The sequence below is a fragment of the Pipra filicauda genome, unplaced genomic scaffold (assembly GCF_003945595.2).
Source record: "Pipra filicauda isolate LSUMZ 115617 unplaced genomic scaffold, ASM394559v2 scaffold70_size2993248_pilon, whole genome shotgun sequence".
NCBI classification, from domain to species: Eukaryota; Metazoa; Chordata; class Aves; order Passeriformes; family Pipridae; genus Pipra; species Pipra filicauda.
The window spans coordinates 2768253-2783459 of NW_024104876.1; the positions used below are offsets into that span (position 1 = coordinate 2768253).

General features: G+C 44.5%; 1 protein-coding gene across 3 annotated transcripts in view; it reads left to right on the forward strand.

Moving 5' to 3' along the window:
• Positions 1-15207, forward strand: part of IGF1R (insulin like growth factor 1 receptor) — a 167200-nt gene that overhangs the window by 59643 nt on the left and 92350 nt on the right. The window lies entirely within an intron of this gene.

The following is a 15207-nucleotide window of genomic DNA, read 5'->3' on the forward strand; positions in this document are numbered from 1 at the left end:
GAAGGTTTTGAAGTCTCCATTCTTGTCAGTTCAAGCAGAAATAAGAAGGGTCTTTTAAAATTCTGGTTTCATTATGAATCTTGTCCAGCAGAACCTTTCCAGCATATCCCAAGTGCTTCACTGGCCACGTGATTGTAATATTCCAGTGCTGCCTTTGAACAGGGGCTTCAGGATATCTCCCTGGTTGCACCTGGAGCTGAGGCACAGGACTCACCTGACATCTGTTCAGTGCACAGCATTCCCTTTTTGTAGGCCCTTCTAAGTATGAAGAATTCTGACATTCCTTGGGGAGCTCCCCACAGGCTCAACACTCCTGTTCCTGGGTGTCCCATGCTCTGTGTAGGGAGGTTTTGTGGAATGTTTGCAGGCACCTCCACTTTGTGTATTTGAAAAGAAACACAGCACGCACACAAGTTTAAACGTTTTTATATCACGGGCAAGGTGAATAACCTAGTGAATCTTTTATATTTTAATTACTCTCTCACTCCAAAGACTAACAGTTTGCAGGGCTCAGCAGTTCCAGGCTGGTTGTCATCGATCATGTCTGATGGTACTGTTTTAATTGTTGCTTATGCTTCATTTCTGGTCTTAACCAGAGACTTCTCTGGTCACTCACAATGCCCAGATGCCATTCAGTTGCAGTGGTCAGTGTTGAAATCCTGTGGTGGATGTGGAGGTCTCCTGTCTTTTCCAAGTGACTGGAAATGCTGGTTGTGTGTTTAATCGTGTTATGCCAAGCGCTGTTCTGGACTGTGAGCTCTTTCCTCCTCCATGTAACTAGAAATAAATGGGTTTGCATTGCCCTTTTGGACGGCAAGCTGATGTGCTGGAAGATGTTGCCAATACCTCTTTTTCCTAATGGTTTAAAAAACCCATTAAATCTGCTGGCTTGCTGGAATCACCAGTGAGCTCCTTCACACCATGTGAAGTGTTTTCCTGGTTTCGCTCCCTTGGCTACTGGGTGGCTGCTGGTGGAACAGGGAGGCACTGAGGGTTCTTCCTCAGGCTGGGGCATGGGGAAAAAAATCCACTTTGAGAAGGAGACACAAAGTCTCCCTGGCTGTGGAAAGCCAATTAGCGTGGGGCTGTGCAGTGGCAGAGCTAACCTTGGCTCTGTGGTGTGTGCAGGGTGAGCGTGCAGCTGGGTGGCTCTTCCTCAGAGCACTGCTTGGCCCAGGGGATAGGAACAGAGGTAGCCCCACTGAAATGCAGGAGCAAGTATGCACAGGGTTTGGGAAAGCAAACAGGAAAGGAGGTGTGCTTTGGTACAGCAGCTTGCAGAAAGCCAGAGGGGTCTGTTGGTTCAAGCTCAGGGCTGGAGGTTACCTCGTCCGAAGCTCAAATTCAGGGCAGACAATACACACTTCCTCTGACCTCGAGTCAATCACTTAATCTGAGTAATCTTACTTTGTGGTTTGTGTTCCTGGTTAAGGTAGGAGTGATAGTGTTAGTGGCTGCTGTCTGTCTCAGGTGTGTTGGGATTAGTGGGTTAAATTTAGTTAAGACATGTCAGGCAGAAGTAGGAGATAAGTGTAGTCAAAATGCTGCTGTGACTGAAATATCATCCAGGAGTAATCTTCTTGCTAACACTTCCCAAGCACAAGTCTGCCTGGGAGAGGGAATTTCAGAGTTTGAACTGTGAAGGTAGAACAGGTTCTCCAATATTGGAAACTTCTAAGTTGTACTGAGGTGGGATTATTATTGTCCTGTCATCTCTTACAACAAATAAACAGTCTTGTTCACCTAAAAAATCAGTCACATGCAGCAGATGAAGCTGTCTCTTTAAGGCCCTCCACAGCATTTTAAAATGATGATTATATTGGGGGGGGTCAAGCAGGTGTATTGGTAAAAAGGATGACAGGTTGCAGCTGAGCTGGAGGAAATTCAAATTGTCTCAGCTTGTGCACAGAATTGTCCCTGTGATGGCCTGTGCTCCAGGCTGGGATTACCTCTGCAGCTCCTGCTGTCTGCCACAGAGATTGTTTGCCTCCAAATGGAAGTGAGAGTTAACTATCAATGGAAATTTCGGCTGCCTAAATTGGCTACTTCTGACTTGGCTAAGCAAGGTAATGAGTTACCTCTCCCTGATGTAATAATGTAATAGCTTATGGGGTTTTTAAAGGCTTTTAAATAAGTCCTTCTTAGGAAGTAGTATGGAGGGAATTGCCAACTCTCTCTCTTCCTTTTTTCTTTCCTTCCCCTTGGAGAAACCCTAAACCTGCCTTGAGTCTGTAAGAGGGGATTTTGGGGGTTTGGGTGGGAGGAGCTGCACAAGGGCGAGGGTGTTGGATGTTTTGCTTCTCCCTTGGCTGGAATGCTTGGGATTGAGTAACCAGGGTATCGTCTGGCATATCCGAGGCCAGGGCTAAAGCTTACAAAAGAGCTTAAGTCATTTCAGTAAATGAATTTAGCTGTTGTCCATCTACATCCTGTGCTTGTTGAGACTTTGCTGATTCCCAGCTGTTTTCTATTGCTCCCGTGCCAGCAGTTGCTCCACCTCCTCTCCAGAGCTGGTGGAATAACTGGAGTGCTGACTTCCTCCAGGCAAAGTCAGTCAGGTTTGCCCAAACCTCCCAAGTGATGGGAAGAGCGGGGCTGGCTCAGGCATCTTTGGTGGATTGGGAATGCTGCTGCAGCTCCTCCCTCAGCCCTGCAGTTGTGGTGGCAGTGGCTGCATTTGGAGGAGTGATTTTGATATCCTTGGGAGCCTTTCCCTTCTGTGTACGCTGAACTGCACCAGTTCCAGTGCTGTAGCAGCTTGCTGTAGTAGAGGAGGAGGAGGGAAACCAGAGGAATGCTTCCTACAAACCGCTCAGATTTCCTGGAGGCAGTGAGGGACAGGAATGTCGTGGTAATGTTTAAATCTGTGTGAAATGGGGCCTTTGCATGGAGTCGTAGGAAGGCTGTCGATAGTAAAGCAGTAGGAGATTAAACAGGTGTTTATCCTGGAGGGTGTGAATTCCCAAAAGAGAGGAAAGATAGTTGAGGTTTCCAATCCCCCTTTCACTGTGCTGGCTGTGCCCTGCAGGTTGAGGTTCTCTGTCCCATCATTTCTATGGAGGAGGATGATTTGAGCGTTGTAGACATCAGTCCATAATCTCAGTGATGATTCCTGTATTCAGCTCAGTCCTATAGGACTGATATAATTCAAAATGTACTCAGATTGATTTTTCAAAGAACAAAGAAAAAGGTGATCTACTTTTCCCGCAGATATTTGTCATGGGCCAAAAAGCCAATTTTTCCTTTTCAGTTGTTTTGTCCCTCTGATTCATTAAAAAATCCTCTTGTGGAGTCTTTCTGTGGACAGAATGTTTTATTAACTTGGAGGTAGTCAAAGCACACGACAAAATCCCTGGAAAGTTCTTCCAGTGCTCCCATTTTTAACAAACACAGCCTTGGGAAACTCTTTTAAGTATTTAGGGGATTATGTTATGATTCATTTTGAAACACAGGGAATGGAGAGGCAGGGCCCAAACCTGGTCCCTGGCTCTGCACGTTTGGAAGTCTTAAGCTGTTTGTATGGGATGTTTTTGCCTGGAGTGGAGGGAAGTCTCCAAGTCTGCATTCAGAGAGTGTTGGGTGGGTGAGAGGGAACATGGAATAGACTTGTCCTGATTGTAACCTGGGAGCCTGGAAATGGTTTTAAATTGAGAAAGTGATCCAAATTTGTGCTTTTGTTACTGAAAACATCCATTCTTGGAGCATCTCTATCTGCTGGTCTGTATCAGTGAGGAAATACTACAGGCTGTTCTGGGAGGAGGGGGCATATAGCTCAAAGTATCTTAGTCAGACACCTCTCTGAATACTGAAGGTTTTACTGAGTATTGCAGGAAAACTCGAGAAGAATTTAGATTTTTAATGCTTTTTCCCTCTCCAAACAAATCTTCCTCCCCAGTGAGCTGTAATTTTAGTTGCACAGGTTAAGACTGGTGGCAGTGATTTCAGTGTAGCTTCTGCCACTCTGTGGACAGAGGAGCTTGTGTGTGGCCTGTCTTCACATCATCTTCTCTCCCCTCCCTCTCCCCCTGCATGCACTGGAATCCTGGGATTCTGCAGTTTTTTTCAGTTGTAGTATCTGCTCAGTGGGAGTGTGAGAACTTGTGATGTAAAACTCAGTTCTCACTTTCAAATTTCTTAGTACTTGGTACGGGAAGACAGACCATTGCTGAACTGCACTCACTGGCTGGTCAGTGAATGTAGTTACAGAACTCCACAAAATAAGAAAAAAAATCTATAAGCAGCATCACTCTCTTCGGTCTGGCAGCCTCATTCTTGAGGCACTTCTCAGCTTTGTAAATGTTCTTATTAAATAAAAAAAAAAATGACAATACTGTTTATTAAGCCTTGACTAAGTCGTGGAAAAGTTTAACACAACCAGACTTATTGCAAAAAAGGCTCTTCAAATGAAGTAGCTGAAATAATTTTCAAAGATTAACAGGCTCGATTAGTTTCATATGAACTGAACATCTAAAATTAGAGGCTGCATTTTGCACTGGTTCGTGTTCTTGCATATATTTCACTCTGGGTTATGGAGGTTATGTTTTCTGAGCAGGGATTAGGAGTGTGGAACAAGTTATGGATACTTAACTTGGCAAATAAATCTGTCCACACCTTATTTTCCTTTTGGGAGATTTGCTGGGAGCGAGGTGCCATGAAAGCAAGAAAAGAAGATGTGGAACTTGTGGGGAAGGCACAGACTTTGTAAGATCACCCACCAGAACAGCTTCCTGAGACTGAATTGAATGGCTGCTGCCCCTTGTTCCCAGCAGTTCAGTCTGAACAGTGAGATCTAAAGGGGTGTGAGGGGCTGCTGAGGGTGGGTGGCAGGATGTTCTGGGATTCCAGGTGAACAGGAGGAGCTGTTCTGAATCCATTGGGAAAGCTGGATTTCAAAATGTGTGTCATTGTGAGATACATTTCTGTGAAGCTGTTTGAGTTGTGGGGCTCAGAGATTCAGGGTTTCCAGCTGCAAACACAAGGTGTTGCTTTTGGAGGTGAACCCTTTCTCTGTGACAGCGAGAGCACGAGGAGAGGCTCTGGCAGAGCCTCTGTGGTTGACGTTCCAGTGCAGGGAATAATCCAGGGGGGTTTATCCAAAGACTGTCTCATCAAAGTTTCTCAGCCAGAGATGCTGAAAGCTGTTGGTGTCAGTTTGGGGATAATGAAGGGGGAAGAGGATTTGGGATTAAAATTCCTTGCTGCCTGGTATGTGCTATAGATAGCTGTGAAATAGTGCAGTTTGTTCAGGGACAGCTTTGCTACCTGGAAATAGAAAATAATCCTGGGGTGAAGCTGTGTCCCGCCAGCAAATTTTGTAAATAAAGGAACCTTGTCTGGACTGACAGATGAATCCACTCAGGTCTGTGTGCTCTCAGAGCTGTGTGATCACAGCCCTGGTGTTGTGACCAGTGTTTTCTGCGCTTTTGTGCTTAAAAAGAAATTAAAATTGTGGATTGATGTGAGTGGATCAAATAAAATTGCATGTTGGATCAATGAGCTTCAAACTTGTTTCTAATACTTGGACAGCTCCAGTGTACACAGTGCAAAGGGGCTGAAACAACCCCCCCTAAGAATTAAGTGTCTGCTGCCAACAGATCAGCAGTGACATTCCGTGGTTAACTGGGATGCTGAATAATATTTTTCCATCACTGAAACCTACTGTTTCCTTTTGAATTTATGGATGTTCTTTTTCTGGAAAAAAGAATGTTTGCTTTACCTCGTGTTCCTGATAAAGATGTGGAGTTCAAACCAGAACAGTTTATTGAAATTTATTTTTGTAATGAAATATTAATTTATTTCTCCAGTGGTCACTTGGCCAGAATCTAAACTTTGAACTGGCACTGGGCTGTAAAGCACTCCAAGTACTGTTGTTGTAACAGGGTCACTGTCAACTTAGTTTTAGCTCTAAATATAAGTCCTGTTTACTTAATTTTAAGAAAAGGAACAAGGCAGTGGATTGGCCTGATATGAATAAGAATGTTTTCTATTTTAATCAAAACCTGTTGGTTTATCCCCTCATCCCTGGAGGGATCTGCCCCATTCCAGCAGTGCTGCTCTGGGAGGCTGAACGGGGAAGCTGAGAAGTGTGACTTTTTGGGGTGGGGAAAATTTCACAAAAAGCAGGAGAAAGAGGTAGTGAGGAAGTAAAGACACAAAATGCACCTCGAGTCGATGTCAGTTGGGATGATTCATTAAAAACAGGTAAACACTTGCAAACAACAGTTCTTAACAGCAGCATTTTTGAATGCAGTATTTTCTAGTAATGAGCCTTGTGTATTTTCATTTCCTAGGATGAACTATCCATTTGAGCTAAGAAAAAAACAATATCTAGAGTCTGATTAATCCAGTACTTAAAAACATGCCTTTCTTCAGAATAACTCCTCGTTTCTGAGAGGATTAAGCATCACAGCTCCTCCTTGCACAGAGAAGTCTGTACCTTAACATCTGGTGAAGTGACTTGTGCAAGGTCACAGTCCTTGGCACCGCCTGAAATAGAAGTGTGATGCCAGACTTGCTGTTCTCTGACATAACCACCAGACACGCTCTCCCAAGTCATTCTGGAGCTGAGATGACTGTTCTGAACTTGGGAACATGAGAGACCTCCTGGAGAAGTAAGAACTGAGCTTTCACCAGCCATGAGTTTAGTTTCTGTGTGCACAGAGCAGGATCTGAGGAACATGCAGTCAGGTGAAGGTGTGGGAATTACAGGATATCCGTAGAGAACGTAGTTCACATTGGAAGAGTCAGTTTGTTTAATGCAGTACAGGAGTTTGGGTTTTTTTTAAAAGGCTGAAAACAAAGTGACTGTAAGCAGTTAAATATTTCCGTTATCATTTCACTCGGATTTTTGACCTATCAAGCAGGTATTCCTCGGATTCTTTCTGCTCTTGATGAATTACTTGAACAAACATAAGACTTTATCAAGGATTTATTCTGGTGTCTGGTTGTCTGCAGTTTCTCTGCTGTTTTTTCTCATCAAGGTGCTGCTGCAAACTATTTTTTTTTTCCTTTGCTTGCCTGAAACTAAAAATCTACAACTGCAGAAATAATTCACAGAGTTTGAATAGAAGAAATGAAAAAGTATTGATTTGCAATGCATAGATATGTTTTCCACTGACTCTTAAAGTCAGCACAGTCTTTAAGCATCAAAGATGCTGCTTCCAGAATTTGAATATGTTGCTAGGAGTTAAGGTTAAAGAGTAAATTCTCGTTGCTATATGGACAGCTTGTGACAGAGCTCATGAAAACCTAATGCATGAGATGAATCTTTATTTTCTTTTTTCTCCCCTCACTGAGTGTACAGAAGATTTGCAGCTTATTCTGGGAAGAGGGTGCAGCGAGAGGAAAGGAGTAGGAGGGATTCAGCTACAGTTTCAGAGGTTCATAGAAATGCTGGTACTTTAGGCAGTTTGGTGACCCAGTGGGGTGCTCTGAGGTGGTTCAGAGGCTGGGATGTGTGGATTCTTTCTCCAAGAATTGGAGTTTGCTGTGTGGCTGTATTAGCAGCAGATCCTTTGTCACACTTATTGAGCAATCTCATGATCTCAGTACTTGTCTTCCAGGCTTGTATTGCTGAGTTATAATAATTTTGATAAGCTGTCCTTTAAATTTCTTCAAATCCTGACACAACAAGCAGCAATGTAGTGTACTGTGATGTTACTTTGTGGCCAGGATAGACCAAAAATGGATGATGTCTTAAAAAACACCCCCAGCTCTCAGCCTGTCTCCAAAGCAGAGCTTCTCCCACCCTCAGAGCATCTCCGTGGCCCCCTCTGGACTTGCTCCAGCAGCTCCATGTCCTTCTGTTTGGGGCCCTGGAGCTGGAGGCAGCACTGCAGGTGGGATCTCAGGAGAGCAGAGGGGGAGAATCCCCTCCCTTGTCCTGCTGGGCATCAGCCCAGGACACTGTTTCCATAGGTACCTGTGCATTTTGCTCCAGGTTTTTTAATGTATCAGTGATGTGTTCATACACATCAGTAGCAAACAGTTTTGACAACGGGCTCGAATGTTTTTAAAAAGGAAGGTGTTCATGCAATTCCTGAGTGTTTTTCAGGTTTAAAGAGCTGTGCTGCAGGTTTGTTGCCTACAAAAAGCTGCTGGGACAGTCCACTTGCTGTGGTGTCTTGATTCCACTTGGAACTGGCATGTGTGGAATCTCTGCATTTAGAGTAGCAAGGTCAGCTTGTTTTATCCCCAGAGCCTGGAAAACGTCTCTGAACGTGTCAGGTGCCATTTCAGTGCTTTGCCAGAGCAGCAGTTGGAGCAACAGTTGGTGGTGCTTGGAAGCTCTACCTGATGGCTTCGCTCATCTCAGCGCTGCGTTTTTGCCGGCGGTGCTGGGGAGGCAGAGGGAGGGTTTGGGGGCTCCGAAGCTCTGCAGTACCTGAGCAGTGGGGTTGAGTTTCCCTTAAGGCAACAGCAGACTTGTGAAACCCACGCAGCAGAAAATATTAATGTTTTGTGCACTCTATTGAAAGCTTTTGCTTGCTGTTGGAATAGACGGTGTCTCGTGTTACCAAAAGAGATGGAAATGGACTGTAAATGGGATGTTTTATTGCCCCCCCTCAAGTTTAATTCCTTTGGATGCTGGCTAAGGTTCCTGCCTGTAATCAGTGGCAGGTTTTTGCCCTTGGCCAAATCAGCCTGTTGAGAGGGGATGGAGCACATCCCACGTGGTGAAGCCTCTTTATTGCTCCCTGGAGGGGAGGAGGCTTCAGATCCACCACCTGGACCCCTGCCCCTGCTGCTCAGGCCTGGCTTGGCTGTGGAGCTGTGCTGGCAGCCAGGGCTGGCCAGAGAAGCCTTTCATTGCTTCCTGGAGTACTTCCTGAAAAGTCTTCAGGGGCTCAGTGAGATAAACCTGCTCGTTTCCTCTACGGTTTCCTGATGGCTGGTCTGCACTACAACTTTTCCTGTTTCTGAAGGGGGGAGCTTTTTCTTCTCCACCCACCTGACTGGCCAGTCACAGCTGTGGCATCTTGTCTTGTCCATCCTTTTGCTGCAGCTTTGTTTTACCTTCCTCGTGTTGGTTTTATTGGTTTTTTTCCTCATCCAGACAGTTTAAAATTAGCTGTTTAAATTATGCCAAACCTCTGGTGGCCATAGGATTGCTTGCACATGCTTCAGACTGGGGTCAGACACAGAACTGGTGAGTCCTTTCCTTCCACTGCAGATCAGTGCTGCTCGTGGGAGCTTTTTGCTGACGTTGAATGTACCTGATAAGCTGTTTTGTAGGAACCATTTCAACTTCTGCCATCTAGGGAAAGGTTTTTTGTTTGTTTCCCCCCCCCAAAGCAGACTTCTCTCTGGGATCCCTCTCAGTGCTAAAAGAGCAGTTGGCATTTGTACTCTTCAGCCTTTAGCCTCAGTAATTTTCTAATTGTTGAGACTTAAAAGTTCTTTGTTGTGTTTGGTGGATTCACTGATAAATTGTGATCAGAGCTTTCCCCTCAGCTGAGTGAAAAATAACCTTATCTTTGGCAGTCCCACTGCTGCACTTTGTGTGTTCCTGACCAGTTCAAAATACAAGGTACTCAAGTGCATTAATTTGATTTACAGATTTTATATATTGTGATCGTGTATGAGTGTCTACAGTGTATTCTATGTATATGTGTAAAGTTACATATAAACAAATCATGCATTTGTTCTCTGTAAGTAGTTTATTTCTGGATCCTTACTTCCGAAAAGAGAAAAAAAAGTTGATAGATGTTCTTTCTGCTGTGTCTGGTTGTCATACAGGCAAGTATTTTAACTGCAACTCCCAACTGATTTATGGTAGTTATTTTTAACAGTAACATTAATTTCTGCTACTTTAAAATAGGCAGATGTAGTCAGGGAACTAAGAGTGGAAATGTGAACTTTGTTTTGGGTGTCAGAAGAGCCAGAACTGAGTAGAAGTTAACTTGGAGTGGTGGCTCAGGTTGTAATTAGATCTAAGAGAGTGGAAGTGCTGTTAACTGCAGTGTATTTTGGGCTTCTGAATTCCCAGAGCTTTGAAGTGAAGAACAATGAAGTGTAGCATGTGGAAAAAATTTTCAGGACAGTCAAATCTGTTATTTGTGAATAAACCTTAAATTAAAAATGTCATCACAGCTGACAGCAGTCTAGGTGCTAGTTCCAGAACGAGCTCCCTGCTCCCACACCTTGCACTTCAGGAAGTGCAAACAGTTAATTACATCTTTACCCTAATTGGCTGCAGGAAATAATCTTAAAATTTTTGCTGTCTTGGACTTGATTTGCAGTGCAGGACTTGGAGGCTCTAATTGCCAAGCTGCTTTGTTTCCAGTTCCGGAGAGCAGTTCCTTTCCCATGCCCACCCTTGCCATCCTTCCAGAGCTGGCGTTGGATTTGTTTATCCTTTCAATTTAGCTTTGGGATCCTGGATGGTACAGCAGCAACCTGTGTTTTACTACCACACCCAGGCAGTGTGTGTGTGATCCCACAGCAGTGCTGGTATTTGGGGTACAGGATCAATGTGCTTTCCTGCCTCTTAGGGAAGTCACTGATTCCCACCTCCTGTCGTTCACAGAAGTGCCTTTGAAAGGCTGAGACCTGAGCTGTGCTGTCTTTGGCTTTTGAAAAGCCTGAACACGTGGCTGTGCATCTCAGAGCCACCAGTTGCTCTAAACTTGTATTGCTCTGCATTAGTTCCCTTTTCCATGAAGAAGTTCTTTCTGTAGCCGAAATTAGGTAGTTTGATACTTTATATTATCTGGCGATGACACCATTTCCTCTGACTTTGTGCAGTTCAAACAAGTCCTCACTGGCCAGAACCTGTGGCAGGAGAGGAGGGGAAGAGGAGTGCAGTAGGTGGCAGCTTGTCAGTGAAATTATTTTTTTCCTCAGTGGTGTTGTGTTCATTTGGGGGGGAACTGAAACTGCTTTTCATAATGTGGTGAGGAGCAGCAAACCCAACAGCTGGGAGTGCTCAGAGGGGAACTACTGCTGCCAGAAACTGAGCTGACCATGAGGAGCAGCTCAGGAGCGTCATTAAGGTCGTGTTAACCCCACCAGCTCCTCCTACCCGAAACATAAAAATCTGGGAAGCCCATCAGGCAGGAGAGTGGCCAGGAGTGGATCCTTTTGGGTAGAGAGAGCTCTAAATCCATGTGTTGAAAAACAAAGGGAAGTTCAGAGAAATGGAAGTTGATGCTGGAGGAATGTTTGATACAAACATCCCATGGTTTCAGGACATCTTTCACGTCACATTGCTGGAAGTATTTTGTCAGCATCCTGCCCACAGCACTCACAGCTCCGTGCTCTACTCCAGGATTCCTAAGAGTAGCTGGAAAGGTTTTGTTGCTTCCAAAACTGGAAGAAGTTGGTGTATAAGCTGTGCTGTGCTGTGGTGGGGACAGTGGGTGAGCAAGGCTTAGAGATCCAAGAGAGTCCTTCCAACCTTGGTGTTCTTTCCTGAATTCCTGAGTTGTGATTTAGGAAATGTATCTGGAAAATAGTGTCAGTAAATGCTGACAAGGGTGACTGTGTCATTCAAAGGAAAGTAATGCTCTGTTCAAAACTGGGGAGGTGTTTGAGGAATGCAGAAGTAAGTACTTGAAGGAAGACTGCATATGGTCAAGTGGACTGCAAGGATGTTAATTTGTTTCATTTTAAATTCGGAAGTCTTATTTTAGCAGTTACAACATCTTTGGAGAAGCAATTGTCTTTTAATCTACTTCTCCAAGTGTCAGCTATGGTTACTCATCTGCATGTGAAAGAATAGCATCGTCATTTTAAGCTGTTCCAAAAACTGGTACTTGACATAACTTACACGACAGATCTTTAAACCAAAGATTTTGGGTTGAAAATGTTTCTGGGTTGATATCAGAGTAACTTAGAACCAAAGGGAGTAAGATACCCAATAAACTTCTTAACACAGTGTTCACAATGCAAATTCTTGACTGTTAGCAGCATTAGTGGTTCTTGTGAAACTGAAATACAGTTTTGGAAAACATGTCTGTTGGTAACAGGCAAATTGATTAAGTTGGACTTTTTTTCCCTAAAATCGGCTGGTGTCCCTGATACTGTGCTTTGGCTGGAAGAACTTAATCACACTTGGGTTTGGAAGAAAATCCTGGAGATAGTGCACTGATGATAATGTGCAACCTTGTGCTGCTGAAATAAGTTATTTATTGTGGCTTGGGAGCTCTGTACCTGACCTCTTTGTGTTGCAAGGACAAAATGACAAGTTCCTCTATGCAAATCCTCCTCATGTAGCCCCTGAGCAGAGGGCTGTGCTCTAACCCTGCTCTGTGCAGTGACCTAAGCATTGCTGTAAGTAGTAGCAGTACATTTTTCAGTGGTTATTAAAATCCAAGAATCCTTCAGAAGAGCAGCCAAGTGGAGTTGAAATGGATTTGCACCCCATACAGGAACGGCGTCCTTCTCTTTTATTTGCTGTGTGGATTTGAAAGCACTACGAAGGCAAAATGCTAGGAAAAGTAAGTTTCTACTGACTTTCCAGAAGTATAAAAGTATTGACTGTACATGAGTAATTTTTAATCACTGTGTTTGGTAAATGTGTCCTGTCCTGAGGTGCTCAGTTCAGAGCACTGCAGGGAATGACCAGCTGCCCCCAGGAATGAGTCTGGTGTGACAGGGAATCAAAGCTTTGTGAGGTGCTTTTCCTGAGTCTAATCAATAATTAAAGGAACACCTGCAAATCTGTCTTTCCACCTTCCCCTTCCTGAAATGAAAACTGGCCATCTCAGGAGCGTTTGGAAATCTTGTATGCAGAAAACACTCTCACATCCTCAGGGAAAGTTGTGTTCTGTGCTTCATTTGCAGTTGGTTCCTTAGAACGGGAAGGGATGATGTTGTTGGCCGAAATTCTGTTTAGTGCTTTGGACAACAGGTTGTGTTTTTTGTACCAATTTTCTTTTCTTGCACTTTTTGGAGACTATCAGAGTTTCTTTTGCATAAAGATTGATGAGTGTTGCTTCTTGCAGTGTCTCCAGAGTTGCCTCTTTCACGTGTACCTCGGCTGGATTCTTGTTCCACGTTCCTGGGAAGCTGGAAGTGTGATTTCAGCTCCAGGAGCCTGATGAGAGGTCGAGTTCTCTGTGCTGCAGCTCTCTGGGTAGAGGTGGTGCTTTTCGGTGCCAGGGATGTGTTTATCCAAGTAATGCATGCATGTAAATCAGCCCGTGTTTACGATTTGTTTTATTCCAGGGTGTGGCTGTAGCAGCCTGGTGCTTTCTGCGCTCCCAGTCAGGAAAACAAGGAGCAACAACAAAAAGGGTGAAGCAGATGAAGGGCTGAGGAGATGGGCAGTGTGTGATTTCCAAAGGGGTGATTAGGGAGGGTAACTCGGTGCCTCCTCCTGTCTTTCCAAGGCCCTGTGTCTGTTTTTTAAGCTGCTCCAGGCGCTGCAGCCTCATCTCAAGGAGTGTGAGGCACCGGGAAAGGGGGACAGGAGAGGGTGGCCTGGTTCTGCCCTTGGAGAGAGTGTGTGTGTGTGTGTGTGTGTGGGAAGAGGGATGACATGGAGCTTGGCTTTCCACACGGCTTTTTAAACCCACTGCCTCCCCAGGCTTGAACTGAGGATGCTTGTTTGCCTTGAGAGCAGAGGTTTTATTGTTGCTTGTATCCCAGAAAGAGGTTTCTCCTGGCTCCATTTACAGGCAGGGCTGTTTGAGCTGGCTGTGATTGGGAGGAAGGAGGGAGGCAATGAGTGTTGTGCCCTCTTGTTTTTCTCTTGTACAGGAAGAAAAAAGCTGAGGAGCCTGTCCTCCTCCTCTGAGTCAACTGTGGTTACCGTTTGCTGAGTAGGCGTGCGTGTTTGGAAGGGAAAAGTAGCTTCAAATTAAGTCAGCTAAATATTATACCCAAATAAGTTTGGGGAGGTTCCCCCAGCTTGGGCAGACTCTTGCTAGAGCTGACAGTTTGGAGTAAAACTGGTTTATGATAATTACTAAAACTGTTGTGTGCATTGGGCAATTCTAAAGAGGAAAACAGGTTCTGTGCCCTGGTGAGGTTTCCATTTTGGTGGCTGCTGTTACCACAGCGTGTTGAGGTACAAAGCCATGGTGAGAAAGGAGAATTAAGTATTACACCAGAGTACAATCCCCCTCCTGTAGGAGCATCCAGATCTTGGTAATACAGCAGGGTGAGCTGTCTGCATGGGCACTGTGGGCATTAACTTGGGTGACTTGTGAGCAACGTGAAAAAAGAGGCTCTGGAAGAGGACTTTGTAAAATTAGAACATATCTGAGGAGGCAGAAGTGAGCATCTTCTATGTGGTGGAAGAGCAGATGAACGGATGCCTAAAGAGCTCCTGTAGGAATCTGACAGCACCAAAAAAAAAAAAAATCATGTGGAAGTTGCTGGTAAATGTAATCACGTTACAAAGCAGCTCTCTGACAGTATTAGAAAATGACACTGAGAGAGAAACCCAGTTCCCCCACTGATGTGTTCGGTCTGTCATTGTCCTACACAGCAAAATCACTTAGTGGAGAACCTCAATTAGGAAACAAAAACGTGATAGGTGAATGTTTTTCTTCAGCAAAATGTTTTCAGACTGTACTGCACTTCAAATTTGTGATGGTCCTGCTGATACTGGTTGAGTACTCCAGGGAAGTAAGAACTAACTTCAGTTGGCACCAGTCCTTTTTCAAATGAAAATAAACGTGTGCTGTGGAAGGTGTCCTGCTTCTCTTTTCCAGTATCAGCTGTGGAAAGTACTGGGACACTTCAGTGAATTTTTAACTGAGCCACACAGAGATGCTTTTAGATCAAGTGGTGACACCTGCAGTCTCAGTTATCAGTACAGTGCTGAAATACAGCTGGAGGTGATGAGGAGAGGACTGACAGGTGAGTGAAAAGATTGGAAGTACAGGAATATCAGTGTCCAGGCAGCAATAAAATGGGTGACCTGTTGGTGAGATAAAATGGAGGGAAGTTCTGTAGAGTCCTGTTCCAGCGGTGACTCAAGGACTGTGCTCTGGCGTTCAGTGTTAGGACACAGGGAACAGCTGAGATTGCCTTGATTCTTGCATGTGATCTCTCCAGTATTTTTCAGGCCAGCCTGGCTCCAAGCTGTACACCGAATGATTGTGCTTGCCAGCGTACAGGAAACGTTGATTCCTTACTTTTGTCTTCAATTGCTTTATCTTTGCTAACAGAAATAGTCTGTTCTTGTTTTGTGACAGAGATGGAAACTCATTTGCTCTGCTTGTTTTTGTGTATCTTATCTTTTTTTTTCCTGCT